Raw genomic sequence first — 14,855 nt, forward strand, 5'->3', positions numbered from 1 at the left:
TTCAGGAAAAAGAAGTAATGAGGGAATCTCATGTTCGAGTTTAAGTTTATTTGCCTTTCCCTATTGCACTTCCTATTCTACCCCCCAAAATCCATTTTATATTCCTTATTCTTAGCAAAATATGAACCTGGAAAAAAAAAAGTTATTTTATGCATCCTAGGTAATGTGAGGCAATACGTGGTGCAAGATTCTGGGTTAAGTAAGACCAGCTTACGTATGCGTATGGACTATGTTAGATGCATTTAAAATTAAAATTTTAAAATAAAAGGAATTGATTCAACTGATATATGAATGTTCACGATTTTTTTTAGGGAGCGTTTGGTTGGATATAGATTTTTTGAATACTGGGAAAATGTAATTAGTAGGAAAGTGGTAGAAAAATGAGTTTGATAGGAAAGTTAAAAAAAGTTATTTGGTAGATCAAAATTTTACCGGAAATATTGAAATAATTTTAGCATCAACTTTTTCATTTACCCTTCAAAATCACAATACCACCCGCTGGGTGGAATTTTTCTTTGAGAACTTGGTTTAAGATTACACACACAAAATTTCACCGGCCATACAATTTTCCCAGCATTTTTTTTTAAGTGCTACCAAACATGGTATTATTGAATGTCCACCCTCACTTCCCCATGCATCCTACAAAAATCCTCCAACCAAACATCACCTTAAGCAAAATTTCATAAAAGATATATGTGAATTATAATAAATTTTTCTTTTTGAGGTTATATTTTAGGAGAAGGTTATACTTATAACCTATTTTCGTTTATAATATTTTACAATTATATCTTAACCGTTGATTTTCGCCAATAAACGGTTGTCATTTATTATGAATTAATAATTAATTAATAAATTTGATTTGTGAAAATCTTAACCGTTGATTGACGAAAATCAACGGTTAAGATATGGTTGTAAGAAGTTATATATGAAAATAGATTATAAGTATAACATTTCTCTATATTTTAATATGCATATGCCGCAAGTACCATTCACACTTTTTTTCTTAATTATTATTTTTCCTCGACATTTTACTTTTTATTAAATTTATTAACCATCCAATTCAACTCAATTAATTTGGGATAAAAGTAATGTTAATGTCAATATATAAGTTAAATTTTACTTTTAAAAAATACTAAGTCACAACTGATTGTGAAGTGATCGTTTAATAGCATAATCCTTCAGTTTAAGAATAATTTTACTATATACACACTGTTCTTATTACATCATAATTATAGTTTTGTTATTTATGAGGAACAAAAATAAAAGAATAAACTGGAATATACTTTTTATTTTATTATTTAAAAAATAATAATAAAAATAGGGTAACAAAAATGAACTACAAATTAATATATATAAAAAATAACATGAAGCTAATAGGATTAGTTTAGTAACGTGAGATTTTAGATAATCTTTATAAGGTTGTAGGTTCAAATCTCAATGCCACTATTGTATAAAAGAAAAATCATGTTGTTTTAAGAATTTAAGATGTTTATGTCATTGCATATGTGACAAGAGATGACGAAATGTGTTTGGTATGAATCCTTGTGCTACGGAAACATTTTCCTTGTTTAGCTGTTTTAAGGTTCTACACATTGATCATTCTGCTACCTTTTTCAATAAAAATTATCAAAATGTCATAGATCCAAAATATTTTTTCAAATTGTCATGTTATCAAAGTCGCTGATAGTGTCAAGTCTATTATTTGGACACGTGGTGCATTTATTGGGGCCACAAAAGTCACCTAACAGTGCAACGACAGCCTCTAATATACAGCTTTTCTAGGGACAACGATCAAATTGCCACTGTTTACCTAAAATATTACCAGAATGCCACGCCTCAGAAATTTTTTACCAAAGTACCACGTCATCAATCTCGCTATGCCACATGGTGAGTTAGGGTTGGCCACGTGGCAACATCTGGTTGGCCACGTAACTAGCTGCGCAGCGCAGCTAGATTACGTGGCAGCTGGCCTAAAACGCTGGGCTACGTGGCGTCTTACGTGGCTAAAATTGCTGGACTGTGTAGCTGTTTACGTGGCGGTGTGACACGTGTTACACTGTGACACGTGTCGCACTGTGATAAACTAGCTGGGCTGAGCAGCTGGTTACGTGCATGTGTGACACGTGTCATTTAAATAAAATTAAATAATATTAATTTAAAACTCCTAAATTTAATTACATAACATTTTCAAATACTTTAACTTAACATATTTGTAATTAAAATAAAATAATTAACAATCCAAAAAATAAGTAATTAATAGTTATAACATAAATAATTAATCATTATGATCAATTTAAATTAATATAGTTATAACATAATTATGTGGGTGTCTTTGAAACAGATCGGATGGAACTAAGTTCAATAAGTACATGACAGTTTGTAAAGTATATCCCCAGAATGAATCAGACAGAGACGAATAACTGAGTATAGACCTTGCCATTTCTAGAAGGGTTCAATTCCTCCTTTTAGTAACTCTATTCCGTTGGGGTGTCCCTGGAGAAGAAAGTTGTGAAACTATCCCCTCCTTAGTCAGGTAGGACCTGAATTCTCCAAATAGGTATTCACCTCCTCGGTCAGACCAAAAAGTCTTGATTTGAACACCAAGATATTTTTCTGTCACAGCCTTAAACTCTTGAAATTTTTCAAAAGCTTCTGACTTATGACGCATCAGGTACACGTATGCAAATCTTGAGTACTCATCAGTGAATGTGATGAAATACTTATACCCAACGAGGATCTAGTAATGGCACCGAAGACCCAAATAACAATTTTAGTTTTTACAAGTGACTTGCCCAACGTAAATGATTGTTAACAATAAACAAAAGTAGTTATTATAATCTACTTGCGATTAATCGGTTTATTGCTATTCTTGTTTGTAAACCGTGTGCTTTGTATATATTTTTTTTTCAAAAAAATGTCATCTTTCAATCCATTAGCTACTATTATGAGTCAAAAACCTATGGATGGTAAAAACTACAAACAATGGAAAACCAATTTTCATATTGCAGACAATTGTGATTTCTAAGCTTGTCCTCTCAATCACAATTAGGAATACACAAACCTTTCAAAAAAATCAAAAATTTTATTTTTACCCATTGTGATTTTATGATTTATCACTTGATTTTCTATGATTATAAACTTGTCACTTAAATGTATTGTGCTTAAATAATTTATCATTTAACCTCTCGTGATTTCATATTTTCACTTACACTCATTGTGATTACAAAAAATAATCACTTAGACCCTTTATGGTCCTATAAATATAAAAATATTTACTTTTTCAAAATTTTATTTTATGTAATTATGATATTGTCAAATAAAATCAATAATTAAATATTCAATTAAAATATATTAATGTTATTTATTTTGAAGTTAACTTATAAATGATCTTAATTGTTAATTCATTTTAAATATATATTTAAAAATAAAAAAGATTATTTAAGATAAATTAAATATGTATTATCAAAATAAGATATTTACTTTCTTTAGATAATTTTATAACGATATTGGATAAAAAATAGATAAAATAAAATAATGTTTGATTTGAATTTATTTTCATCATGAAAATAAATAAAAAATTTTAAATTTATTTTTATTTATTTTCCTTAAATGCATTAGATGAGGATATAAAATAAAAAAATTTATATGTATAAAATTATAAGGATATAATTGATATTATTATTGATTAAAAATAATTTAAGTAAATAATTTATATTTTTCAGTACATAATTTTAATTTATAATATGATAATAATATAAGATAAAAGTTGAGAAAATTAAAAAAATTTTATGTATATATAAAACCACAAGGGGTCTAAATGATATTTTTTTATAAAACAATGTGTGTAAGTGAAAATTTAAAACAACAAGGAGTTAAATGATAAATTATTTAAACACAAATGGCCTAAATGACAATTTTAAAATCACATAGAATCAAATGATAAATCATAAGATCAGAACGAGTGAAAATGAAATTTTCCTGTTCAAAATCTACCTTATTCTCTCTCGAAGTTATATTTCAACTCTTTTTTTTTTGGTATTTCGATCGGTTCATCATTTCGTTACTAATCCGATTAGGGGCGGGTCCCATGATTAAGATTTTAAATCTCTCCCAAAATTGATATAGGGAAGGATTGAAAATATACTCTCACCAAAACGATGATAGCTCAGTTGGCGCATGGGAGCCGAGCAAGTAGATGTGAGTGCATGTGTTTGATTCTCTTCAGTATCACATTTGGAGGGGTTTAAAGCCTTAATCCTGGATCCGTCCCGAATCGGACCCCATATCAGACTAGTCGTAAAACGATCAACTGATTGAAATATTTCCAAAAATATATATATATATATATATATATATATATATATATGTATATATATATATATACTCTACACATCGAAATTTTGGCTCAACAAACTGAGAGGGAGTGATCAAGATTCAAATATTCAATAAACAATATTAGAATTTTTTTAAAAACAATTAAAATAAAAAAGATGAAATTACAAAATGTAAAGAACTAATTCAACTCAAAAGTTTAAGCGATTGGATGATGTTACATTAATGATTTTATATATCTCAACACGCCCCCTCACACGAGAGCCCACTGGGCTTGAAAGGTGGACAATGCATAGATCCATCTACCTGTGCGAAGAAAGAAATTTCACTAGAAAGAAAGTGAGGGCGAAGAGAATTAAACCCGGTACACCGAGACTCTGGTATCATGTAAAGAACCAATTCAACCCAAAAACTTAAGCTATTAGGTGAGGTTACATTAATGATTTTATATATCTCAACACAAAACTACCAACGAAATAAAAATGGATTTTTAAAAAAATGTTGAAACCCAGTTTCACTTCGTTTAAATGATTATTATTCATTTCCTCTTTTTAGTGGAGTGATCAGGTTTTGCCTGATTTCGTGATCAGATTCTTGAATCCACGAGATAAAGTGTCACTGTCAACTACGGGTATAAGAATAATGAGTACCCTCCTTCCATATTAACAAAGGGGCAAAAATATTTTATACAAAAAGTGACAATCAAAATGCTTAGATACACTTCATTTTTGTGTGATAGAAATAAAACATGTGCGTTAAAAAAACAACATAAGTTTAATTATAATTAAATAATAAATATTACATAAACGGAGTATGAGAAAGTGAACATATAAACTGTGTGGCTTATCTTGACGGCAAAACGACCGTACTACGGTTAAATTCTAAATGTATCTCCAGACGATGATACATTTGAAAAGAATGGCAATGTAGAGCAGTCAACCACGTAAGGTTGACTGACGTGTTCAGTCCCGCCAAGTAGCAAGACGGCACTGCATGCCACGTCTGCCACCCCTGCTGTCCCGCCAAGCCACCTGACGCGTTGCAGACCCGTCAATGTGCAAGCCGGCAGTTATCCCGCCAGGTAGAATGACGCGATCCAGTCAGCATGGAAGCCGTCCACCATTGTGACGTGAATGGCTGGAATGGCTACCCAATCAGCTTAATCCCGTCAACCATCTTGACGGGTTATGACTGGAATGGCTGGAGATTAAAGCAAGATACCAAATGGAGTTAAGGGAACTCAAGGAACAACAGTTTGGGCTAACAGCTAAATCTTCATATTGTAGTGACAGAGAGCACAAAACAGAAGATGAAGTTAAGCCACCTTCACTGACAGAAACATTAAATAGATTAACAGATTGCTTGTATCCCTTCCTAATTATCATGTTTTTATCCCTTCCCAATTATCTTGTTTTCTCCTTGTATCCCAAAAAAAAAAAAAGTTAACGCTGTTCTGTTCAAATAAATAGATTAAAAAAAAAAACTACCAAAAAAATTATAGATGAAAAATCATGAATTTAAAGTTTAACAATAAGGTTGATAAACGTTATTGTTAGCACAATAAATTGATAAATAGTATATTCTTTAGAACGTTATCTTGGTAACTTACATCCACTTCATCGAACGTTATCTTGGATAACTTACACGCCTCAATTATCAAATTCACGATCATTAATATCCTTTAACCAAAATCTGATTTTTATTTTATTTTTTAAATAAATTAACACTGCAGTGTATGTTGATGCTTTTTTTGGGGGGCATAGGATTATAACTAGTAGTAGTTTTCCATGTGAATAAGTTGAAATTCCTAAGAAAAAAGGTGGGCAGGATGTAGAAATCAGATAGTATCTATAAGGTGGATTTATATATATAATCTACAAAAGAATCCAATGAGTGCTCTTATGGACATGGGGATGGTTACTTGAATCACAGTTCCAGTTGTTAGGAACGTGTTTCAAGTGAATCCTATTATTGCCTCCTTTTAATGTTTCTGTCAATGAAGGTGGCTTAACTTCATCTTCTGTTTTGTGCTCTCTGTCACTACAATAGGAAGATTTAGCTGTTAGCCCAAACTGTTGATCCTTGAGTTCCCTTAACTCCATTTGGTATCTTGCTTTAATCTACAGCCATAACCCGTCAAGATGGTTGACGGGATTAAGCTGATTGGGTAGCCATTCCAGCCACTCACGTCACAATGGTGGACGGCTTCCATGCTGACTGGATCGCGTCATTCTACCTGGCGGGATAACTGCCGGCTTGCACATTGACGGGTCTGCAACGCGTCAGGTGGCTTGGCGGGACAGCAGGGGTGGCAGACGTGGCATGCAGTGCCGTCTTGCTACTTGGCGGGACTGAACACGCCAGTCAACCTTACGTGGTTGACTGCTCTACATTGGCGATTCTTTTCAAATGTATCATCGTCTGGAGATACATTTAAAATTTGACCGTAGAACGGTCGTTTTGCCAAAAATTTATATATAAAAACAGCCTATTGTATAATTTTCATAGGAAAGCAATATTCAGAACCGTGAACAGGGTTAATCAATGATGAAGAAAGTGGATGCAAGAGCATAAACAGAACAATATAGTTATGGAACTTAACAGTGACGACAAATAAGACCATGGTTCTCTCTTTTGATGAGCCATTAGTTTTCTTGTCGCTTTCCACTGACAGTTAGAAATCATAATCTCGCCGACTACCAAGTATTGCCACTTCAAAAATATCAACGTGTGGTGTCTGACATTTTTTGACACTATAACATGTGTTGTAAAAATTAAAAAAAAATTCAAAGATTACGTTACGTTGCATTTTTAGTTCTAACTATTAGATTCGTTGAATTACTATTATTATTTTATAATATATTTTTTTCTCCCGCCCTCCTTGTACTGAGCAAAAATGACAGCTATTGCAGCCGTATTATTACCGTGTCAGAGAAAGTAAAAAATTGAGTCATGGTGATTGTTACATCCCCAGCCTCGAGCCGGTTCAATTAACATGCATATGATACTTAACAGAAACAGCGGAAGACTTAACTTACGAAAATACGAACTAACTTTTTCTTTTTCTTTAATCCTTTTTCACATGACATATCACATTGCATACTTCTTCTAATTTAATTCTTATTTTACGGAGACGAAAATCGGACAGAGTAACCTCTGTAAATCGGACAACTGGGGATTTTCCAATCCCACTCTCAAGAGTTCCTGATAGACAGTTTAAAAAATATATATTTCCAGAAGTACCGGTCATGCAAATATACTCAGATACCCATCTATGGGCGCATGCTGAACTTGGCTCCGTGCCACAAATCTAATAGCATGCAATCCAATACATAACATAACTGAATACTACATAGTAATATCATCATGCCTGAATACATAAATGTACATGTATCGAATATGAACACTATGCAACAATACATCTTTTCCAAAAATACGTCTAAAACAAATAGTAGCATCCGACCACCCAGAACTCCACATCCTCATACTAGTACCTCTAGCCACGGTTAGTGTCCTTGTCACATGAGGCTCTTCAATTAACTGTGTTCCTGAAATCATATCCCCAAACGGGGTTAGAGACGAATCTCTAGTAAACTCCAGGTTTATGGAAAACCCTCCATACCCTGGGCTCACTTCCTGCATGACAGTCAGATACATAATATACAAAACATCATATAAGCAATTATCATAACTGAACAAAACATATATACATATCTTATCAAAGACAAACGTAGTCATTCCCAAGGGATGACCCCAAGCGAAAATCAACGCACGTAACAAATATCTTTTACAAAAATCATCACAATACTCACATCAGAACAAAACGTGTTATATCAGAGACGTACGCAATCGTTCCCAAGGGATGACCCCAAGCGGAAATCAACGTACGTAACAAATATCATTTACAAAATCATCATTCATATCCCATAAAACATGTCATATAATCAAATATCATAACTAAACAAAACATATACACATATCTTATCAGAAACGTACGCAGATATTCCCAAGGGAGGACCCCAAGCGGAAATCAACGCACGTGTTCCCAAGGGAGGACCCCAAGCGGAACCAGAACATATCAGAGGCGTACGCAGTCATTCCCAAGGGAGGACCCCAAGCGGAAATCAACGCACGTGTTCCCGAGGGAGGACCCCAAAGCGGAACCAGAACATATCAGAGGCGTACGCAGTCATTCCCAAGGGAGGACCCCAAGCGCAAATCAACGCACGTGTTCCCGAGGGAGGACCCCAAAGCGGAACCAGAACATATCAGAGGCGTACACAGTCATTCCCAAGGGAGGACCCCAAGCGGAAATCAACGCACGTGTTCCCGAGGGAGGACCCCAAAGCGGAACCAGAACATATCAGAGGCGTACGCAGTCATTCCCAAGGGAGGACCCCAAGCGGAAATCAACGTACGTGTTCCCGAGGGAGGACCCCAAAGCGGAACCAGAACATATCAGAGGCGTACGCAGTCATTCCCAAGGGAGGACCCCAAGCGGAAATCAACGCACGTGTTCCCGAGGGAGGACCCCAAAGCGGAACATCCGGGTACTATACAATCAATGGCCAGATATTGTTACAGAAATCATATTACAGAAGTCATATCATAACAAAACATATCATATTATCATATAGCTCTATATGAATGCATCTATATCATATATCTCATACATATCATACAACCTGACCACAGTCCGTACACTATGGCGGAACACAAAGTAGGAATGAACCCCATAAACATAGAGCTTACCTCTTGGAGCTTTACAATTTGCTTACTTGAAGAACAAGCTACTTATCATGCTCCACGAGAATCCAAACGTTCACAGTCCCTAGGTACACCTAGAGAAGGAATTCAACACAAAACTCAATAAAATGATATAATGCCATGTAAATATACAAGACACACACTTTATTGTTTATTTTCTTTTTACTTAATCATATTAAGTCATGAGTGGGTGGTTCTTTGTTCAATAAATCCCCACAAAATTTCACATATTCACTTAGTCTTAGGATAGTCCCAACTTAAGGCAGAATGTCCATTACAATGGAGCTATAAGATTTCTCTTTGTCTAGTGCCTAAACCCAAGCTTAGCCACCTATATAAATTATTTTACGCGTATAAGTGTTCTCACTTTGCGAAATAATATCTCCGAACATATACCTCCTTTGAAAATGGCTAAAACTCATTTTAAGGTCATACAAAGGAGTTACCTTATTTTCTTTTTTATTTCACCAAAGCGAAGGTCCATACACCTTAGAATATTATTCCACGCATAAAAGTATGCTCGATTTGTAAAACAGTAACTCATAGCACATACTTCCTTTGTAAATGGCTAAGAGGCACATAAAGGAATTCATGCCATCTTCATGATTCAAATGCTTTAGTCCATCAAATTCAAGCTTATCACACACCTCTAATCCAAGATTCATTAATTCATATATACACAGTATTACGGTACTGTTCATCTCTACAATACTATTCATGTATACGTCACTATTCCCGTATACAACACTATTCAAAAATATGGTATCTTTAATTTTTTAGATACATTTTCACCGTTAAAATTCTCATGTAAACACTTTTCTCAACATGAGCTAAACCTGAATCAAGCTCTAACATGCTCAATCAAACCAAATTTTCAAAATGAAACCATAAATTCAATCTTCATAAAAACATGAAAAGGAATGGAATTTCTTAACACAATGCACTCTAAAACAAAGGAGAGATGAGTATCTAAGCTCCCATGGCCTCAAGCTCCATCAAAATCCATCTTTTCCATGAAATTCGAAATCTTTGGAGGAGGAGATCTCTCTCTACAGTGAAACCCACCCAGAAATACTAGTACCAATGGATTCCTCTCGAAATTTCTCACAAGTTTGGCTTTGGAACGAAGTGATTTGGAGGTCTCTAGCTCAAGTTATGAGCTATGGAAGATTTGAGATCAAAAACCCATTCTCTTCTCTCCCTCTCTGTCGACGGCGTGAAGAAAGAAGAAGGAAGAGTGCATTGTTTTGAAATTTAACTTATATAGGTCAAGTTAAATTCAACTGGGTAAAATTTTATCTATCTACACACCTCCATTCATTACTAAACTTTACCAAATGGACTAGAATATTTTTCTAGTCATATTTTTAACTTTACTTTCACTTTTCGGGTAACTTTGTTTATCCGCATTTTTACCCCTTAACTACCAATTTAACTCATTTTTCACCTAAGGTGACTTTATTTCTTTTACTTCTAATTATTCTTCAAAATTAAATCCACAACTACTAGTGAGGGTTATTATAGTGATCACAAGTACACACATACGAGTAATCTTTTCACTATCCACACATGCATTTGTATGTACATTTGTCTCATACATAATAGGAATGGAGAGAAAGATATTTTACAACCGAAAGGGACTATCATAATTTCTGGCACATAAGTTCCTATAAAAATGGGAAATACCCTGAGTGTGGTTTGAACCGTTATTTACTTAATCAGAAGTAACCAACAAAATCTAGAAATCGATCACTCATAACAGACATATTGTGCAAGACTAGTACTAAAATTTTAGAAAGCAAGAGTCCAATGATCAACTCAGTAACATGCAAGTCAAAGGACATTTAAATGAATATTTTGATCAAAAAATGTTTGCATTTGTCAGATTTAAAAAGGCATGTCAGACCACAAACAATCTTAACTAAAAAATAACTATCCAATCTTCAAATGTTCAAAGGTGCTCTTAAGCTCCTTCAGATAATCCACAAACACATCAATTTCATCCTGCTCATTATTATCATCAAGCAAATTCGTGGCCTTGGTGATTGCAGAATTGATCTTCTCCTTTTCTTGTGAGCAAAGATTTGAATTCAAATCCTTGTTCTTTAAAGCATTCCTCATCTTGTAAACGTAATCATCCAAAGCATTCATTGCATTGACCTTCATAAGGTACTTCTTGTCTTGAGCCTTGTAATTCTCAGCTTCTTCAATAAATCTTTTGATTTGTTCGGTTGACAACCTTTCTTTGTCATTGGTTATGGTAAACTCGTTCTCATTGCCAGTGGTTTTTTCCCGAGCAGAAACAGTTAGGATACCATTTTCATCTATAGCAAAGCATTTTTGAAGAGGAAGGCCGCGAGGAGCAGGAGGTAAGCCAGAAAGATTGAAAAAACCCAACAAATTGTTATCGCTGGCTCTTGTCCTCTCGCCCTCATAAACCTCAATCAAGACCGAAGATTGGTTATCTTTAGTTGTAAAATAAGTTTGTGTCTTCTTTACAGGAATGGTAGTATTACTAGGAATCACCACACTTATTGCTTTTACTCAACAAAGCAGCCTGGACAGCTGCTCCATAAGCAACAGCCTCGTCCGGGTTGATGCTCTTGCAAAGATCTTTCCCCTTGAAGAAGTCCTGCAATAACTGTTGAACCTTGGGAATCCTAGTAGAGCCACCAACAAGTACAACATCATGTACTTTACTCTTGTCCATCTTAGAATCAATAAGACACCTATCTACAGTCTCCATGCATTTTGTAAAGAGGTCCATGTTGAGTTCCTCAAACCTTGCCCGAGTGATTGATGAACATAAGTCAATGCCCTCAAATAAAGCATCTACTTCAACGATGGTATCAGTTGCGTATGAGAGTGCCCTTTTTGCCCTCTCACACACAGTTCTCAACCTCCTCAGGGCTCTTGGGTTACCAATAATGTCCACTTTCTTCTTCCTCTTGAACTCCTGTGCAAAGTAGTTCACCATTCTGTTATCAAAGTCCTCTCCTCCAAGGTGAGTGTCTCCAGCAGTGGCCTTAACTTCAAAGACATCACCCTTAATTGAGAGGAGAGACACATCAAATGTACCACCACCAAGATCAAATATGAAAATATTTCTCTCACCAACACAATTAGATCTTTTGTCAAGGCCATATGCAAGAGCTGCCGCGGTGGGTTCATTGATTATCCGCATAACATTGAGGCCAGCAATGGCACCAGCATCTTTGGTAGCTTTACGCTGAGAGTCATTGAAATAAGCAGGCACAGTAACAACAGCATTCTTTACCGGTGACTCCAAATATGCCTCTGCAATCTCGCGCATCTTTGTGAGGACCATAGATGAGATTTCCTCAGCAGATATTTGTTTTTCCTGACCCTTGTATGAAACAAGGATCATCGGTTTGTCATTAGTACCAGCAATGACCTTGAATGGCCATAACATTAGATCATTTTGAATAATGGGATCACTATATCTTCTACCAATCAGCCTTTTCGCATCTGAAAAAATTAAATGAAAAAATTAATAATTTCGTGTTCTGACTTTTTTTTAAGTTTTCAAATTTCACTTTCAATTAGCTTTCATTCCAAATTATTGTTTTAAATTATTGAATTAAGACGTTTTCTTGAAAGGTAATTTTGTAAGTGTCATCATCTTAAATGCAAAACATCATTCATGATAAATGAGTTAGGTAACATTTATCTGTTAACATTCAGAGAGAAGAACGTTGAGTGAATTAAAAAACTCAGTGGCTAATTTGAACAAAGATGAGTTAGAGAATGAATTTGAAAAACTAAAAACTAAAGTATATTTTGTGCCAACCAAAATAAATAATGAATGTTAAGTTATAATTTGTTCATCTAAAAGCAAATATAGAAATAATAAAAGTAGACATTTAAATGAATCCACAAACAAAAGAATATCCATTTATTACCAAAGACAGTGTTGGTGGGGTTGGAGGCAGCTTGATTCTTAGCAGCATCGCCAATCAACCTTTGGTTGTCAGTGAAAGCAACACAAGAAGGAGTGATATTGTTGCCTTGGTCGTTGTGAATGATCTCCACACGAGAGTGTTGCTCTTGCCATACTGCAACACATGAGTATGTTGTGCCAAGGTCGATTCCTACCGCAGATCCCTCATATTGTTTTGCCATTTTTCTTCCTAGTGATTGTAGAATGTGTTCAAAAGATATAGGAAGTCATGTAGCAAAGAGTAAGAATTCATTTTGATTTTCATAATTGAGAAATTAAATATATAAGTCATACAGCTTATATATATATGTATATTATTAATGCAATAAATTGATTTTATTTTCTTTATGAACAATCAAGACTTAATTCACATCAAGTGTTCCCCCTAATTTGGGCAGAGTAGACTTGCAATGCTTTATAAACGAATGGAGGGTTAAGAAAAAAACTTGATCTTTGAGTGAAGAAGATCTTACTTGTTTGTATCATGTCACTGTTGACTTTGTAAATTTATTTCTGTTAATTTATTCTAATAAGTTTGAAGAGTCTTTTACATTAACCTACTTGAAAAGTAAGGTAGGGTGCGTATTTGGGAAATTCAATCCCTCTTTCCAAAAAATTTGAAAACCTTAGAGTAAAAAAAATTTCATCTTTGAATATTGTACGGACCCCACACACAAAAAATTACATATTCTAAAATCAGTTGGCAAAATCAGTATTCAAGACGAAACTTCAAAAATAAAGAGATAATAATTTTACCTTGAACAGACCAATTGCGACTCCTTCTGGCTTGTATTGCTTTTAAAGCCTTCTCTTCACAATTACTCTTTGGAATACTCGAATGTTTCAAGAACTATCTTATTCTCTCTTGAAGTTATATTTCAACTCTGTTGTTCAAAAGATATAGGAAGTCATGTTTCAAAAAGCAAGAAGCAAAAGAACCTGACATACACCTGTTTAGGAAAATTTCTTTTAATGCTACAGGAATATCGAACTCGTACTCTCTTTTACTAAAAAAGTTTTTTTATTTATTTATTTTAACCGATATATTTCTTTATAATTCCTTGAATATATATATGGATTTGTCTTCAACATGGACCATATACAAGCGAATTGCATTATGGATCATTGACGGCTTGGAACTTGGTGTTTGGCCCAACTTGTAAATGCAGACTCAAAGGCCGTAGAGTCTTAGACCAAGTATTTATGAAATCATGATGTAATCGAATTTATTCAATTATTCAACAAACATCTTTTTTTTTTAATTGGTGGAAAGATTAATGGAGAAATATGTAAAAAAAAAATTAACGGAATATAACAGTGAATGTAAACCATCAAGTGTACGTATTTGAGCACAAACCTCTAACTCTATGAAACAATTTAATTAGGCCAATGGAACCGTTTATCCAATTAAGAAATCTTATTTAAATGAATTTTTTTTATTTTATAAAAAACAGTAACGTGACTAATAAAGTGAAGTGGGTTTTCGAAGTTAATAATTAAACAAATTAAATGAATAGTAAGAAACTAAGCATAAAAGAAGATAAAAGTTTTGTTTGTTAATTAGGTAGGGAAAAATGTTACACTTGTTACTTTTTTTTTTTATTACTTGTTATTATCAAATTTTAACTGTTGATTTTCGTTAATCTAATAGTTATAATTTATTAAAATAATAATTAATTAATAAATATTACCCAATAAATTATAACAGTTAAATTTGTGAAAATCAACGATTAAAATTTGATAATAACAAATAATAAGAAAAAAAAAAAAGTAAGTTAGTTAGGTTACGTAATTC

General features: G+C 33.8%; 1 pseudogene; it reads right to left on the reverse strand.

Annotated features, from left to right (window-relative positions):
- Window positions 1-11,009: 11,009 nt before the first annotated feature.
- Window positions 11,010-13,931, reverse strand: LOC133301467 (heat shock cognate 70 kDa protein-like; annotated as a pseudogene).
- Window positions 13,932-14,855: the final 924 nt, after the last annotated feature.

The sequence above is a fragment of the Gastrolobium bilobum genome, unplaced genomic scaffold, assembly GCF_033153095.1.
Source record: "Gastrolobium bilobum isolate Gb01-03AN ecotype WA unplaced genomic scaffold, APGP_CSIRO_Gbil_v1 utg10838, whole genome shotgun sequence".
Taxonomy (NCBI): Eukaryota; Viridiplantae; Streptophyta; class Magnoliopsida; order Fabales; family Fabaceae; genus Gastrolobium; species Gastrolobium bilobum.